Source organism: Ursus americanus, chromosome 12 (genome assembly GCF_024610735.1).
Source record: "Ursus americanus isolate L20-20 chromosome 12, mUrsAme1.1.p, whole genome shotgun sequence".
NCBI lineage: Eukaryota > Metazoa > Chordata > Mammalia > Carnivora > Ursidae > Ursus > Ursus americanus.
Window position 1 is genome coordinate 55,494,803 of NC_142138.1, and position 15,685 is coordinate 55,510,487.

Below are 15,685 nucleotides of genomic sequence, written 5' to 3' on the forward strand. Positions count from 1 at the left end.
TTGTATTTCATTTAGCATCTTTTTTTAAAGATTTTATTTATTTATTTGAGAGGGAGAGAGAGCAGGTGAGAGAGAGAGAGCATGAGCAGGGGCAGGGGCAGAAGCAGAGGGAGAGGGACAAGCAGACTCCCCACGGAGCAGGCGTCCAAATGCGGGCTCAATCCAAGGACTCTGGGGTCATGACCTGAGCCAAAGGCAGACGCTTAACCCACTGAGCCACCCAGGTGCCTCTCATTCAGCATTTAGAGAAAAGAAGACTCTTTTTGAGGTTGGACTATAATGAACTTTGCATACACAAATCCATTTTATTGTTCCATTATTTTTATAGCTTTATATGATAAATATATACATGTTAACACATCTGAAAGACAAAGGATTAAAAAAGTGTTTTATAAAAGGTTAAGGGTTTACGGTACACACTGGAGTGCCTTCCTCCCTGCAGTATGTCACTCTGGTCCCTTGCCAGTGGGCTTTGAACAGGGACCTGAGGCCCTACACCGCTGGAGAGCCTTTCCATTCCACCCAGGCTGCACTCAATTCTTTCCAGAAAGATTACCATTTGTCTAACTATGACCCCTGGCCCCTCTTACAGGCAATCTCTGTTGCCTGCTTTCGCTGTTGTCTGCTTTCTTTTCCTACACATAGGTCCTATTCGTTCTGGGCATGTCTCATAAACTTTTGTTGAAACTGGACATTTTAGGTAATGTATTTTAGCAACTCTGGCTATTGATTTCCACTTCCCTTTTCAAGGTTTGTTTTTATTGTTGTTTGCTTGTTTATTTATTTAGTGACTTGGCTAGAATATTTTAGCGAAGTCTACAATGCCTGCCGGTGAAGCTTCTCATTTGCTCCTCCCAAGGTTGAGCCCTGGGTGCGCGCACCATCACCCAGAGACGGCCGGTGTTCCGTAAAGCAAGACTCTGTCTCTTCCCCTTACCTCTCCAATGAGTCACACCCAGCTCTTAAGACTCCACTAATTATGGCCCGATGGCTCTATTGTTTTTGACAGTATCCTCAGGCATAAATTAGTCCACAGTCTGGTCCAATTAATATGGGTAGGGATAGTTTTTAAAGACTCTCTTGGAGGTTTGTTCTGACTCTGGGAACGTCTTTCTTGGCTATTTCCCTGCTTGTCTCTGGTAAACTAGCTCTGGTGAAAAAAAAAAAAAAAAAAGGTTTAGCCTGGTGATTTCAAAGAGCTCACAGTGTCCTCTTCATTGTTTATCACCTAAATCTCCATTGTTTTTGAGAGTGTTCTTTTGGTATTGAAATGACTCACACCATGTTTTAAACAAAATTGATTTCTTTGGTGAAAGCTTTGGAGCTCCCTGTTTTAATGGAGAGTCTGTTTCCCTGAGCAACTGATCTGAATACTGGGCAGGGGCGGTAGCCTCTGTTATTCTCAGCTTGCCTTTCCCGGCACTGAAAATCTGTCCCGCAAATGAACTAGGGTGACGATGAGAGCCCTAATATTTATGCCCAAATAGATCAACCAACATAGGAGTAGAGGCTGGGTGGAAGAGGGAAGTTTCTGACCTCTTAACAGGACTCACCAATAAAGCAGCCTCAGCCACTCCGAGTTGGAGGGGCTTTGAAATGACAGTGATCTACCCTTCCTAGGTAATGCAGTGCCCCCCCCCCCCCCCCGATTTGGAGCTGAAAAGAGAGGCAGTGCTGTCTTCTTGGACCTATCCACCCAGACCGGGGGCTTCTGTTAAGCTGAGCTGGTGTTGAACTTAACAGAAGCACTGTCCACAACCGAGGAGGGGCTGGAGGAGAGCAGGAGAAGGAAGTGAGATGTGACTCAGCTCCCACAGACTCTTAGAGTACTTACAAATTTAAGTAGATTTTCCTAAATAAAATGTTCCTTCATTTATTTGCTGTATGCCCTTTGGATAATTTTCAGAGGCTTTAAATAGTTGTATGTGTGTGTGTGCGTACAGACATAGACATATAATTTTATCTGTCTATCTATGTATCTATCTATCTATGCTTCTGTCACTGGAGAGCAGGATGATGGAATTCCTCATGCTGCTGTTCTAAAAGTGGACACCCTGGTGATATCATTCGTTTGCAAGCCAGCCATGCTAGGCTATCATAAATAGGAGCAGGGTCCTCTAATCTCACGCTCTCTTTTAGCCAAGTCAGTGGTAGGGTTTGTCATTGTTCAGTGCTGTTATCTCTAGCTGCAGAGCTCTTTCTTTCCCCTCAAACTTTTCCCAGGAGAACAAGAGTCTCAGGGTCTCCAAAGCCTGACTTAAACAGCAAATGTGACTTTAAGCAACTTTCTATCTCTTAAAGATGTGAAAACATGCAGCAAATTCTTGCTCTCCACAAGATATTAAAACGTACAGCTTATTTCGTGCTACAGAATATGACTGTCTTCGTGGGTAAACAAAATGTGTCATATTCCATATGCTAAAATACTATTAAGCAATAAAAAGGAACAAACTATTGATTCATGCTTCAACATGGATGAAACTCAAAAACATCATGCTAAGCGAAAGAGACCAAATGCAAAATGCTGCATATTATATGATTCCATTTATATGAGTAACCAGAGAGGGTAAATATAGAGAGACAGAAAGAAGATTAATGGTTGCCTGGGGTTGGGGGAAGGAATGGAGATTGGTAGGCCCAAGTAGGCCCAAGAAATCTTTTTGGAGTAATAAAAGTGTTCTAAAATCGAATTTTCGCAATGATTGCAGAACTCTGTAAATTCGTAAAAATCATTGAGTTGTACACTTTAAATGACTGAGTATGTGGTATTAAAATTATGCTTTAATAGAATTCTTAAAGTACGATTGTCTTATTTGTCCTTATAATCCCTATATTTTGCACAATGCCTAAAACATAGCATGTTCAAAAATGTTAAGATGAGTGAATCAATCGATGAATTAATAAAAATCCCACTAGGCACAGATCAACTCTTGCCCAAATGGTAGTGTCAATAGACTGGAGTGCAAAGAGCATCCACAGATCCACAAAGCATCGGCTCACCGTGCACTAGGAGAGGGAAATGAGTAACAAAACACAAAATGCGAATAATAGTAAATTAGAGGCAAATCTCATCTGAGTCTAACTGATGATCAAGTCGATGGGTACTTTAACACCATTCTTCTCCCAATCCATACCTCATCTAAGGAGAAATGTAGGGAAAGAAGGAGGAAAAGGAAAGGACCCAGGACCAGAACCCCTCTTTACCAACCATCTTTCAGTCAAAGGAGATCACTACTATCTGATTTTGTATTGTTAAAATATCTAAATTTTAAGTTTTCATTTAAAGAAACTCTGTAGCAAACAAACAAGCAAAAAGTATCTGAGCAAATTTGAATAATCACATTGATCTCAACGCCAATTGATTTTAAACAACTTATTTCCTAATCGATCTTATAGACCATCTTCTCAGGATGCTCTCATTGACCTGGAACACTCACCACTAATCCATAACACAGGAAAAAATACAGAGCAGTTTGGGAAAGGCTGGGCAAGGGCTTCCTCATTCATCGTTCTACTCCTGGGAACACAGTAGGTTCTTAAATATTTATTGTATGATTTAATGAAACCTTGAAGTTACTAAAACACAACGCAAAACAAACCTTGCAGCTCTTAATTAGGTGAACAAAACACAATATCCACTTGCCAATTTGTTATAGGTTTCATTACACTCTTGCTCACATTGAGGTGTTGGTATGTTAAGAAGCTTACTGAATAATCAGTGATGGGCTATGCACCTGCTATGCTGTTCACAGGAACATTTTGCCTGATAAAAAACAATATAAGGCCAGTATACAAACTATTATTTCCAATTCAAAACATCATAAAGCTCAACATCTAATGATAATATAAAACCAGTCACAAGTCCATTTCTCTTATTCATTAAGTGTTCGAAGTTACCCCAATAACTATATCTAAAAGCTTTTGATTTAATCATGTTTATATCCTATAAGTATTTACCTCCCATAAGCATCCAGTTTCTGACCTGCCCCTAGATAAGAGCCTTTTGCCTTCCGCTCTTTATTAATTTAGGCATTTCTCTTCCCATGTAAGTGAGAAGAAAAGAGAATGGAAATGAAATTTAAATGAGAAGTTTTTGTGACTTGATTATAACGCCAATAAAAATTTTAGTATGAGTTGAGGTTGAGAAATATTGCTAAATGTAGTTTTTCAATTATCTATGGATTTCAATTATCCAGGGATCCCTCTCCTTTATTAGAATAAATAACTGTGAGTTAATGTAACTTATTTGGATAGAATTTAAATTTCGCCACGCTCAACTTCATTATCTGGAACTGGGCTTTCATTTTCAATGACTGAAGGGAATTTAGGAAATTACATTATTGTTATTTTTTCCTTTCTTTAAAAAAGCTGACACAAAGGGTTTCATGCATCAAGAAAACAACAAGCCAGAAAGATTGTCAGCCACTTTTTAGTACTTTACATATTTTAAGACTTATATTCTATCATATTCCTCAAACTTGATGGCTATGATACTTGAAAAACATTTTGAGACATAAGAAAATGCATAGATATACAGTTTTATTTATATATTACATGCACATACATGAATAAGCTGTACCAGAGTCTTGAAAGAAATTTCTAAACTTAAGTAATTAAATATGAAAATATTGCACTAACATTTACTGCCTTCCTGATTGGACATTCCACATTAACACATGTCATCGGAAGGTCTTAGTTGAGTTGCTATGGTTAAGAACATGGGCCAAGGATTTTGATCATCACCTTCAACAAGTTATTTGATTTCTTGAGTCTCAGTTTCCTTTTGAGTAAAAAGGATATATTAATGGATTTTTGTGAAGAATAGATTACAAATACATGTAAATATATGTATTATATATATATTATACGTACATATAATACCTATTTTTGCATAATGCCTTGCACATAGGTAATTAAAAAGGATTTATACTATGGTTATTATTACCATCTTTGACTCCTTTCTTTTCCTTATGTCCATATCAAACCAGCTGAAAAATCATCTCAAGAAATCAATGTCTATAGTGTCTCTCAGATATATCCAGTCCTCTTTCTCCCTTCCACTAGTCTTACCTAAGACCATAATACCACTTCCTGGTCTACTGTAATAGTCCCATAGCTGTTCTTACTCCCTCCAACCTCTCCTCCTCTACCCACAGTCCTGCAAGAGATACCTTTGAAAACACAGTTGATCATGTATTGCTCTGTGGCAGAAAAGCTTTAATATTTTACCATATATCATTAAAATAGAGCTTCACACTGGCATTCAAAGTCACAATGTGATCAAATACATATTTCCAGTGTCTTCACCCTCTGAACCACCTTCTGTCTTCCTCTCTTAGTCACCACCCAAAAACATCCTAAGTCATACTACATGCCTGATGACAAGCTCTGGATTTTCCCAGTTCAAACCTTTCTTGAATTATTTTCACTGCCCTGAAAATCCCTCCCTCTATTTATGGTGAAGCCTGAAAACCCTATAAAAAGACACCTAAAAGGGTCTCTGGCTGGCTCAGTCAATAGAGCATGTGACTCTTGATCTCGGGTCATGAGTTTGAGCCCTACCTTGGCAGTAGAGATTACTTATTAAAAAAAAAAAAGACACCTGATTCTGTATTCTGGTGCCTTATGAGGTCTCCGCAGGCACTGAGTCATACCCATCTTCCAGAAGTCCTGTGTTGTGCATTTTAGCATGCCTCACATTTGCTGGAGCACTGCATCAAAGCAGGCCTTTGCTTCTCTGAAGATTCCTAGATTGACACTTTATTATGACTGCATGTTTGATTTTCCAATAAAACTCCAACACTACACAAGGGCTTTTAGATTCCCTGATAATGCTCTTGAAAGAGCCTCATGCCAGTAAGACTCACTAGCTCTAGAACACTAGCCCGAACAAATCATTCAAGTCCGATTTATATAAGAGGGAATTTGGAACAATCAGTTCCTCTCTTCCTCTTACGCTCTAACTAATGTATCGCTCAAATTTCTACCATATATTTCATCTCTCTCAAGAAGTATTTCAAAGCCTCTTTTTTTTTTTTTTAAAGATTTTTTTTTTTTATTTGACAGAGATAGAGAAAGCCAGTGAGAGAGGGAACACAAGCAGGGGGAGTGGGAGAGAAAGAAGCAGGCTCCCAGCAGAAGAGCCTGATGTGGGGCTCGATCCCATAACGCCGGGATCACGCCCTGAGCCGAAGGCAGGCGCTTAACCGCTATGCCACCCAGGCTCCCCCAAAGCCTCTTTAATTGGAGTATTCTCTTCTTCCCCTGCAATCCAGTTGAAACTTACATCTTTCCTATAATTCAGATCACATACCCCTTTTCCAGATTTTTGTATTTGTGCATTTTACTTTTACTGTATCACATGCTCTTAGATAAAGCATTTAGTTTACTGTTTATGATACCTACATCAGAATATATCTCATAGCAAATATTCAATACATGCATGATGAGTTGAATTGATATAGTAAGAGTACCGCCTGATATTTGTAAAATACTTTACACTTTTGAAAACAAAACTATAGTTACAGACATATGGCGGAACAAGTAATACTCTCAATGCCCAATTCTAGATAGGAATATTGAGACTCAGACAGTCATAGATATGTTACTTCAAAACAAGAAGCCTAGCTCTAACAGCTCGCCCAGAATTTTCCCACAACCTTCAAGAGCTTTCTAGCCTCAAGTGTAGCTCTGATTCAGAATTTTGGGGTGATCCTCTAATGTTGTGGAGATAATATAGAAGTCAAGTCATTGCCTTACACATGCATTTTTCCTCTCCTACATGACAATAATCTCATTGTTCATTAAGAAAAAAAAATGGTTCAGATGAAGGACAGATGGCCATAATGCTATGTTACCCCATGTAGCACTTCAGAAGGAAGGCCTAGAACTAAATGTGTTAATGTGAAAGTGTCTCTAAGATATGAGGTTAAATTAAAAATTGTTTCAAAATGACCAAACAATATTGCATCATTTACATATTAAAACTATAAAACACAGGATACTATGTATTCTTTAGGACTACATATGTATTTATGCAAAGGCACAGCAAACAGTCTGGAAGAATATACACCAAACAGAAGTCATTAGCTCTGAGAATCAAGGAGAGGTAGACTGAGGTTGGGCTGCTGGCCACGAACTTAAGAGGTTGCATTTTTTTTTTTCCATTTAAGTAATGTTTTCATTTTTTTTTAAACAAGTAAAATGTATTCTGGCCCTAAGCCAGATGCCAGAGTTCAAATCCTGTCTCTGCCGTTTACTACTTGTGTGAACTTGAGAAATACATTCTCTCCACCCCTGTTTGTCGTCTACCAAATCTTTATAATACACCCACATGAGAAGCAACACTGCCTTCATGGGCACACAAACACTTTCGAAAAAATTTAATACTTGGGTTAACCAGCAGAATCCTTACATAGAAAACAGACATCCAAATTCCCCAAAACATATATTTTACCTTTTAGATGTTCCATATTATATCTGGGAAGTTTCTGTACACTATAGCTTGGAATCTGAAAATGAAAGTTGACAGTATTAATTTAGAGTTGCCATTGATTTGAATGACGTCCTAATCATTATGTGCTAATGTCATAGGTTAGGACATCTTTCAGACAGTACTAAAATATTACAGAGATCTTCATATGGAAAATTCAGCAAAAATTTAATAAACTCTTCATCTATTTGAATAATTATGTTGGACACACCTTCTCATGTCTGATAACTTCCTATCCTTGGCTACGTGTTCTTCTTATGAAAGGGCTCTCCTCAAGGGTGGCAAATTTCTTTTCACTATTATTGACCTCTGAAGTTGGGAAATTTCTGACCCATAGCAAAACAGTTTCCTAGAGTCTCAATATATATGTAAAGGGGACAGAAGTAGCTCAAATGATTCATCCAAAATGAAGCCTGCATCATAGCTAAATGGGTCTTAAAAACCTAGTTACTGCTGTATAAAGAAAACAAAAGAATTTCCACATTAACTCAGTGACATTGCTACTTTATTTTACATGCCTAGTTTAATTAAAAATGAGGCCATGCCAACAGGGACTCTCAAGCCTTGTTTTGCTCAGACAACTAAATGCCTTAAAAACTTCTGGCCTTCACCCATGTTTTTGTTCATTTTTCTTAATGCTCTTCTTTAGAAAACCCATAACTGAAAATAATTTTGTTTAGCATCGTCTCCCACCATTTCCTGAGCACATACTATGGGCCAGGAATTGTGCTGGTACCGGTAGTATAGATAGCAATACGTGACATTTCTTGGCTTTATAAAACTTGCAATCTAGAAGGAAAAACACACAAGCAAACAAGTGATTTTTTTTAAAGCGTCTCTCTGTTAGAACTAAGGCTCATGTGCTATAGTGACATACACAAACAGTTCTTTAAAAGCAAGTACGTTAATCCTTACCCGTATTATTTTGGAAAAAAGGTGTCAAATTTAATCCAAACAATACCAATCTTGTTATATACTAATTATTTGTTATCAGTGAGGTTTCCCCCCGCCCCCGAAAGCCTGTTTCTCTGGCTTAAGATATTATTTTTCATTTTTTTTCCCCTAGCTTGATCTTTATATCCTAATTATTCCTCCAAAATTCATTGCGAAAACATTGCAATGAGACGACTGATTCACTAGGTGATTTTCTTTTGGGCTCTGCCTTACCTGAGATCAGGAGACTTGGATAGATCCTGATTAGCATAACACTTTTTGTCATGGAGCCCCAGGCTATCTCCAGCTCAAAATCTTAGTGTTTAAAAAGCAGTTGAGACTCTGTGAGGATTACCGTCCTGTGGACACCTGTTACTAATCTGAGTAAGCGGTACTTCGGCAACATTACTTTCCAAGTGTTTCTGTTTGATATAATCAGGCCTGACCACCAGCTTCTGTTTCTGCCAAGTCTATTATGTATAATTTTTCGTTGATGTAATTCTTTTAAAGCCAAATCAGAGTGCTGTGCTGTAAATACAGCTCACTCTTCTTCACAGCAGGCAACTGTGTGATTACTCCTACTAACTTTACTCCTCTACCCCTTTCCAAACCATGCATTTCGCCGAGGAGGTGCCTGGGTGTAAGAGGAAAAGAACAGAGCGTTCCTGAACTCTAATGACGTGTACCTCATCAGCCACTGACTTGCACAATAAAGAAGTAGTAATTGCCTGATGATGTGTCAGGTGACCTTTGGGTTTTACATATAAAAGAATTCAGAGGCGATAATACAGAACAAGTAAAAGTGACATTTTCAATCACAGCTGGAGCAGAACAGCCTACTCTTTAGTCTACTATTTCCATGTGAACACTGAGTACTTGGGTCGGCTTTTTTCATCATGTCACAAATGTGACTGCATTATTTGGACTTCTATAAAGTTGGAAATAAGCCCTATGGTTACTGATTTCAGATAAATGATTCTGATCTTGGATATTTTCAGTCTTTCCATTCTCTGAGCTCCTGTAGTGTCTACAGTCTCAATCGCCCAACCCAGCACTTAAATTAAATGTAAGCCTTTAATCGCGTTTTTGGGTATAAAATAGAATCTTCCATTCTGTTGTAACACTGACTGACCTATAAAGGACTGACACATAGTAGGTTTCTGATTAAAAAAAAAAAAAAACACCTTTGGATTGTTTCAGTCTCTTAGTTCCTGACCTGTTACACTCACTACTCAGACGGTTAAAATATTGCAGCAGGAAGGGACGTTATTCTGCTCTACAGAGAACAATATTAGGCAATTTTCAAAGGAACAGTAGGTTCTCGACAAAAAAAGAAACAAACTCACAAATCCTAAAATAATTTCCTTTCTGCTACCTATGGGACACACTGCAGTTTGATGTAAGATTCAGAGATACTTTTAGGTCTCTAAATATTTCGCAAGAGGGGAAAAAACAGTGTTCCAATCTCAAGAAAAACTGAAGGAGACACAGCATTGAAAGACCACATTGAAAAAACTGTCTGCTTCTGAATTAAGAACACCAGTGGCTCATTACTCTAAAAAAGACCACATATATACCAAAAAAAACCAAAAAAACAAAAAACAAAAACAAAAAACAAGAAAGCTGGAAACAGGCTAAAAATTAAGAAAACTATATTGGTGTTTTTATCAAATAAAAATAAAAAACCGTTATTTATTGACTGCTTCTATGGAGCCTATATAAGATTTTTTATAAGTACTATGAGCCTAGATATTAATTTATTTCCCAATATATTCTGGCCAACCTAAATAAGTATTAAAGGTAATACAGAATCCCCATTTCACAATAAAAAGTCATTAATTAACAGGCAAGGAAAACTGTCCTTATGTCTAACATGTACTGATTTAGTAATTAAAACTATGATATTCTGAGACATAAGACAAAGTTCTTAAGTATTTAAAGTAGGAATTGGACAGCTGTCCAAAAGTGAAGTAAAACCAAAATTCTCATGGATTTATATAATCTCAGCCATTCCCAAAAGGCTCTTGTTAAAATACCATTTACCTTATGTTAACCCAAGTAAGCTCAAGTAGCTTTGTTCCCTTCCCCCTCGATTGCTAGCTGAGCGATAAGAACATCTATGACACCATAAGGCTGAGATGAGGGATCCACACCAATCCTTCCCACTCTCCTCTCTTTCTTGGCAAACATCTCTTACCACTAAAACCAAGGTGGTTTCCACTCAATCCCTCAGGCCACTGAACTCCTAAGGAACTCCAGAAGCCATTAGACCATTCTGCCAAGGGACAGTAATTCACCTCAATATACCCTTCAGATCTGTTAAATCAACGAGGGTGAGCTGGGTGTCCCTCCTGTGCTGCAGTTCAACTGCTGGTTCAAACAGTCGTGAAGAGTTAGAGTGCAGACACAGCAATTGCGTGTGGCCACCTGCTGTTCTTTGTGACAGGAGCCACTGGCTCTTGACGCCTAAAAGCAGAGCATTGTCGCCCAAAGCCAGGCAGCTCAGGAGTTTGGGGATATACACACATATATATGTATATATATATATCTGTGTACATTGGTCTGAGGATTTATGTTGTCATCCGAATACCAAGAGTAATAGCTAATAACCTCTGCCTCCAAACATATATTTGCAAAACTGTCAAGCCAAGGAGGCATTTCTGCATTAGTAGAAATAGCTGCCTTTTCCAACATCAGGCATAGCTTCGTTTTTAAATTTTCAGTGTAAATTAAAACAGACCACGGTTCTTAGGGTTCCTCATACGAAGAAAGGAAGCTTTGGTTTCTCACTTTCTAGACAAATATATATCATAAGCATATTTTTAGGAGTCTTGCTCAACTCCATCATAAAGATCCTCTTTCATAAGCACTAATGATCTATTATTCCAGCCAAAATGTTGGAGGCTTTATGGGTTTCACTTAATATTCAGACCAACTGTCTCATGACTGTGTTACATCTCATATCCCGTCAGCGTCTCCAGCTAGAGAGAAGTTGGGTATGTTTTTCTCTTATTTGAATTGCGAAATTCAAATAAATGTGAATCAAAAGAAGAGTTAACCCTTTTATAAAATTAGCTATTCCGGTCTGCTGGCTGACTGATGAAGAGCAAACTATTTAATGAGAAACTGTGTTCCAAATTGAAAGCAAATCCATACTTGGCACCTTCATCAGAAGGAAAGTAGACACAAACATAAGACTTGTACTTTCTGCTCCCATGGGGATCTCCTTTGACAAGTAGAGCCACCAGAAAAAAAAAAAAAAAAAAAAAAGGATAAGCATCTCATTATCAGCCCAAGCACAAATATGGGCATGGTAACTGAAATGAGTGGGAGAAAATAATTGGGTTGGAATTTATTTTTATGATATGGGAATGGAGGCATTTCCTATTTTTAGTTTAAAAAGAAAGATGATTCCAGTTTAATGCTGTTGTTGATTTCACCTGTTCTCTTATCTTTGGGGGATAACTTCCCAATGAAAGAGCTAAAGGGAAACTTGTAGAGTTCATAAATACCTGCACATTACTAAACCTCCCCCACTGTAACTTTCGAGGCCAGAATTTCCAGATAGATACCAAGGGACCCCATGATGATGCATTGGATTAATTCACCAGCCTCTCACTTCTTTAAGTTTCTAAGAAACCAAATCTTTAAAGCTGACATATGGGAGAGTGGTGATATATTGCATTAATTCTGTAGCCCCTTACTTTCATTTTAGGTCCTATGTGTTTCAATGGACATTTGTCTCCATCACAGCCACATCACACCAAACATTTGATTCGTCAGTTCATTTAGTCAAATACCACTCAACACAAGAAGTGCTCTGGGAGGAGAAGAATCTAACTCAGGATCTGCAGCTGTTTTCTGAAGCTGACCCCAATGGCTTTTTTCTTCCAGTTTCTCAGAATCCTGCCTCTGTAGTTGTCTTTCCCTTCGATCCATCCAGGACTTCAAAGTGGTAGTTTGGGGTGTTCTCTCTCTCTCTTTTCTCCCCCTCACTAACGAATCTATAGCAGCATGAGTTTCCCATATTGTGTTTAATGCTAAACATCAGGGTTTTCAGTTTATAGTCTCACTTCTTCTGACGCCATTCTTTCTGCTCTATCGTCTCTGCCTAAATTGTAGTTTAAATATGTTTCCCAACCTTTTCTGCAGTGATGGGCCTGGAATATAAGTTTATTATGGACAAAGAACAAGCAGAGATCAGAAAAACACTGAGAACCCTACATGTGCTCCTCCACCATGTTTGAAACATTCTGACACTGACTCTAAAGCAATTAATATTTGCAGTTTGTATCTAAAAACATTTGCACGTACAGTATTTCACATCATCCTTATAGAAGAGTGAAGTGAAGTGATTATCAATCTCTGCATGGATTTGCATATACAGAAACTGAGTCTTTGGCAGGTTGAGTCACTTGTCCACCGTACACAACTTGTACAGGACAAAATTGGGAATTTAACCACATCTAGCGAGTGCTTATCTTTCCCCCAAACCATTTTGTCCTCCAGCAGAAGTTAGAAAAACTGGGGTTTCAAACACTAAAATACAGATTACCATCAGCGAGAACAGGCAAATCCGCAGTGGCTATGATCTATTGAGCCCTTCCAGCACAGAGCAGGGAGCGAACATCTGCATGAAATATGCATATCCCTGCTCTTAGAAGGAGGAAATATGAACCCTTCCAGAGTATGTGGGCCAAACACAATATGCAGTGCTCTGTATAGCTGCCCTTTTGTAAAACTCACATAATAATCACCTATTTAGTGTTTGTCTTCTCTGTAAAACTGTAATCTCCACAAAGGGAAAGAACATCAACCCTCCCGTGCGTTCATACCGAGATGGAAGCTAAAGTAATTCCTCCCTTCATCCTAGATTCCAGCCAAGGTCAGCTCTAGAGTTTCTAGGTCTACTAGGACTGTACTACAAGTCTCTAGTTCATTCTATGCACAATATTGAAAAATAAGATACTTTGAACATGGGTTCTCTGAATCCATTACACCCCAGCATGGAGTATCTGAAGTAAGTCAATATCCACTTATTACTCTTACAGTGAACATTCTGGAAAGAATCCTTTCAAAGGTAGCAAACAATGTGACTGATATGAAACGGTAGGCTACAGAGACCTGTGGGCATCATTAAAGAATACTTGAAGGAAAGCACATAATAAGGAAAATAAAGTCAGGAGTTATGCAAATTAGATGGAAGAAGCGAGGCAGTGTCTGGTGAGAAACAACAGCAAAAACAACAAAATCATGAGCTGTTCAGGAGGAGCTCTGCCAGCAGCCCTATAACACGTCGGAAAGAGCTCTTGAGCCAGATCAGGTTTCCCTCTATACTAATTGTAGCTTTAGACAGTCCATGTAAGTTCCTGTGACCTCCTCCAAACTTGTTATCAAGAGACTCTGCGATCACACACACAGGCTCCTTTAAAATACACGCATGTGGTAAGTGGAGGGGGGTATGCTGTACAATGTCGTGCAAAACTAATTTTATGAGAACAGACTCTACCACACTGGTGATCTTAAATGGACTTTAAAAGGACTTTAAGAGAAGAAATAGCCAATTGTCTATGTCACAGATAGCCATTTTTCAATTTTAGATTTGAGCTTCAGTAAGCTATCATTTCCTCACATTTATAATATAACTAATAACTGAGACTATATCTCTAGCCTTAGTTGAAATTTCTATAATTTCAACTTTTTGTTGAATATTTTGTTGTTCTCTCCACATAAAAACAGTCAGAGAACCATTAGCTGTCATTGTAAGACGACATCAAGGTTCGTTTTGTTTTGTTTTGTTTAGCTGTGTAGGTCTGGCCACTACTACAGTGTTTGAATTAGGCTCATGATTCCCTCTGTTAAAGAAGATAAAGAATGATTCATGTGCTTCTTGCCTTCGGAAATGTTGGGTGAAAGGAAAATAAGCATTTTTGCCAGTGAAGTAATCCATACCCTCAGAATAACTGCTACAGATAAATGGGCTTTGAAATGGGGGGTGATAGCCTTCCCATCATTAAGTAGGCCTATAGGAGACCTTACCTTCAGTCTTCTCATTTAATGTAATAAGGAGTCTTTTTAAGGACTTGTCCGGGGACATAACGTTAGATGGCATAGTAGTAGGCAGATTGAAGCCACGAGTCATCCAGTATGCTGGGAAGTGGAGAGGTGTGTGCCATCTTTAAGCACGATTATCCGGACAAAATGCAGGTGAGCTTATGAGAATTGAGAACTATGGAGACCTTGCATGCTGCTTTTTATATAGGATTCAAATAAAATGGCAGGTAGATGAAAACCAACACGATTTCCATGTATTTTACCGTGCAGCAGAGTTGAGGGTGAGGAGTGGGGTGGGGGTGGGGGGATCTTTAACTTGGCCTCAGGAAACCTGGATTATAGCTCTAGGTCTTACAGTAAATTGAAATATGATCTTGGGAAAGGCTGACATAAATAATGTTTTAAAGGCACTTTAAATTATAACATTGTATCATTCTTGATAACTAAAAGAAACCACCATTGTTCATCTTTTGTCCAGTGTCATGGCTATTTCTATTCTCTATCTGTCTAGAAGGTCAAAAGCAGCGTCTAAATTAGGGCATCTCCCAAAGACAAACAGCATGGGGCGCATTCGGTATCAGCTTATTCAGGACACACCAAAGGCATGATCTGAAGTTTTTCCTCTGACTAAGCCCTGAGTACAGACTTTAAAACTGTTCTCTATTTTCAGATCTCTTTATTTAATGTTTTATGGAATCTGGAAACTGTAGAGAAGAGGGAATCGCTTTTCTTTGTCAGTCAACAGGATGCCATGACAACCAGTTGAAATGTGAAAGATTGTCAAATCAACAATTGCTTTGTCTACATGATGCCAAATAACAACCAGTTTGATTGATTTGTTTTTTTAAGTATAAATTTGTTCGGTTGTTGAAGCATGTAGATACAAGCCTTTAAAGAATTATACTTTTTATTTTCTTCACGAGGAACAAACCAATTTCAAACATATTATCTCATTTTTATTCTGATTTTCCCAACAACCTGTTAACTATCAGTAGAGCAAGTATTTTTATATTTGTTTTACAAATAAAGATTACCAGTGGGATTTACATAGCATAGGCCTAACTATCCCAATTAATTTGCTCCATTTTTTCTAAACGGAACTGAAGGACCCACAATGTTTTGTACATCAAATAATAGTTTGTACAGTTAGTCTGGCCCAAATAGAATGTTCGGGAAACAGCTTTCAATGAGTCTTTTATTTTCCAT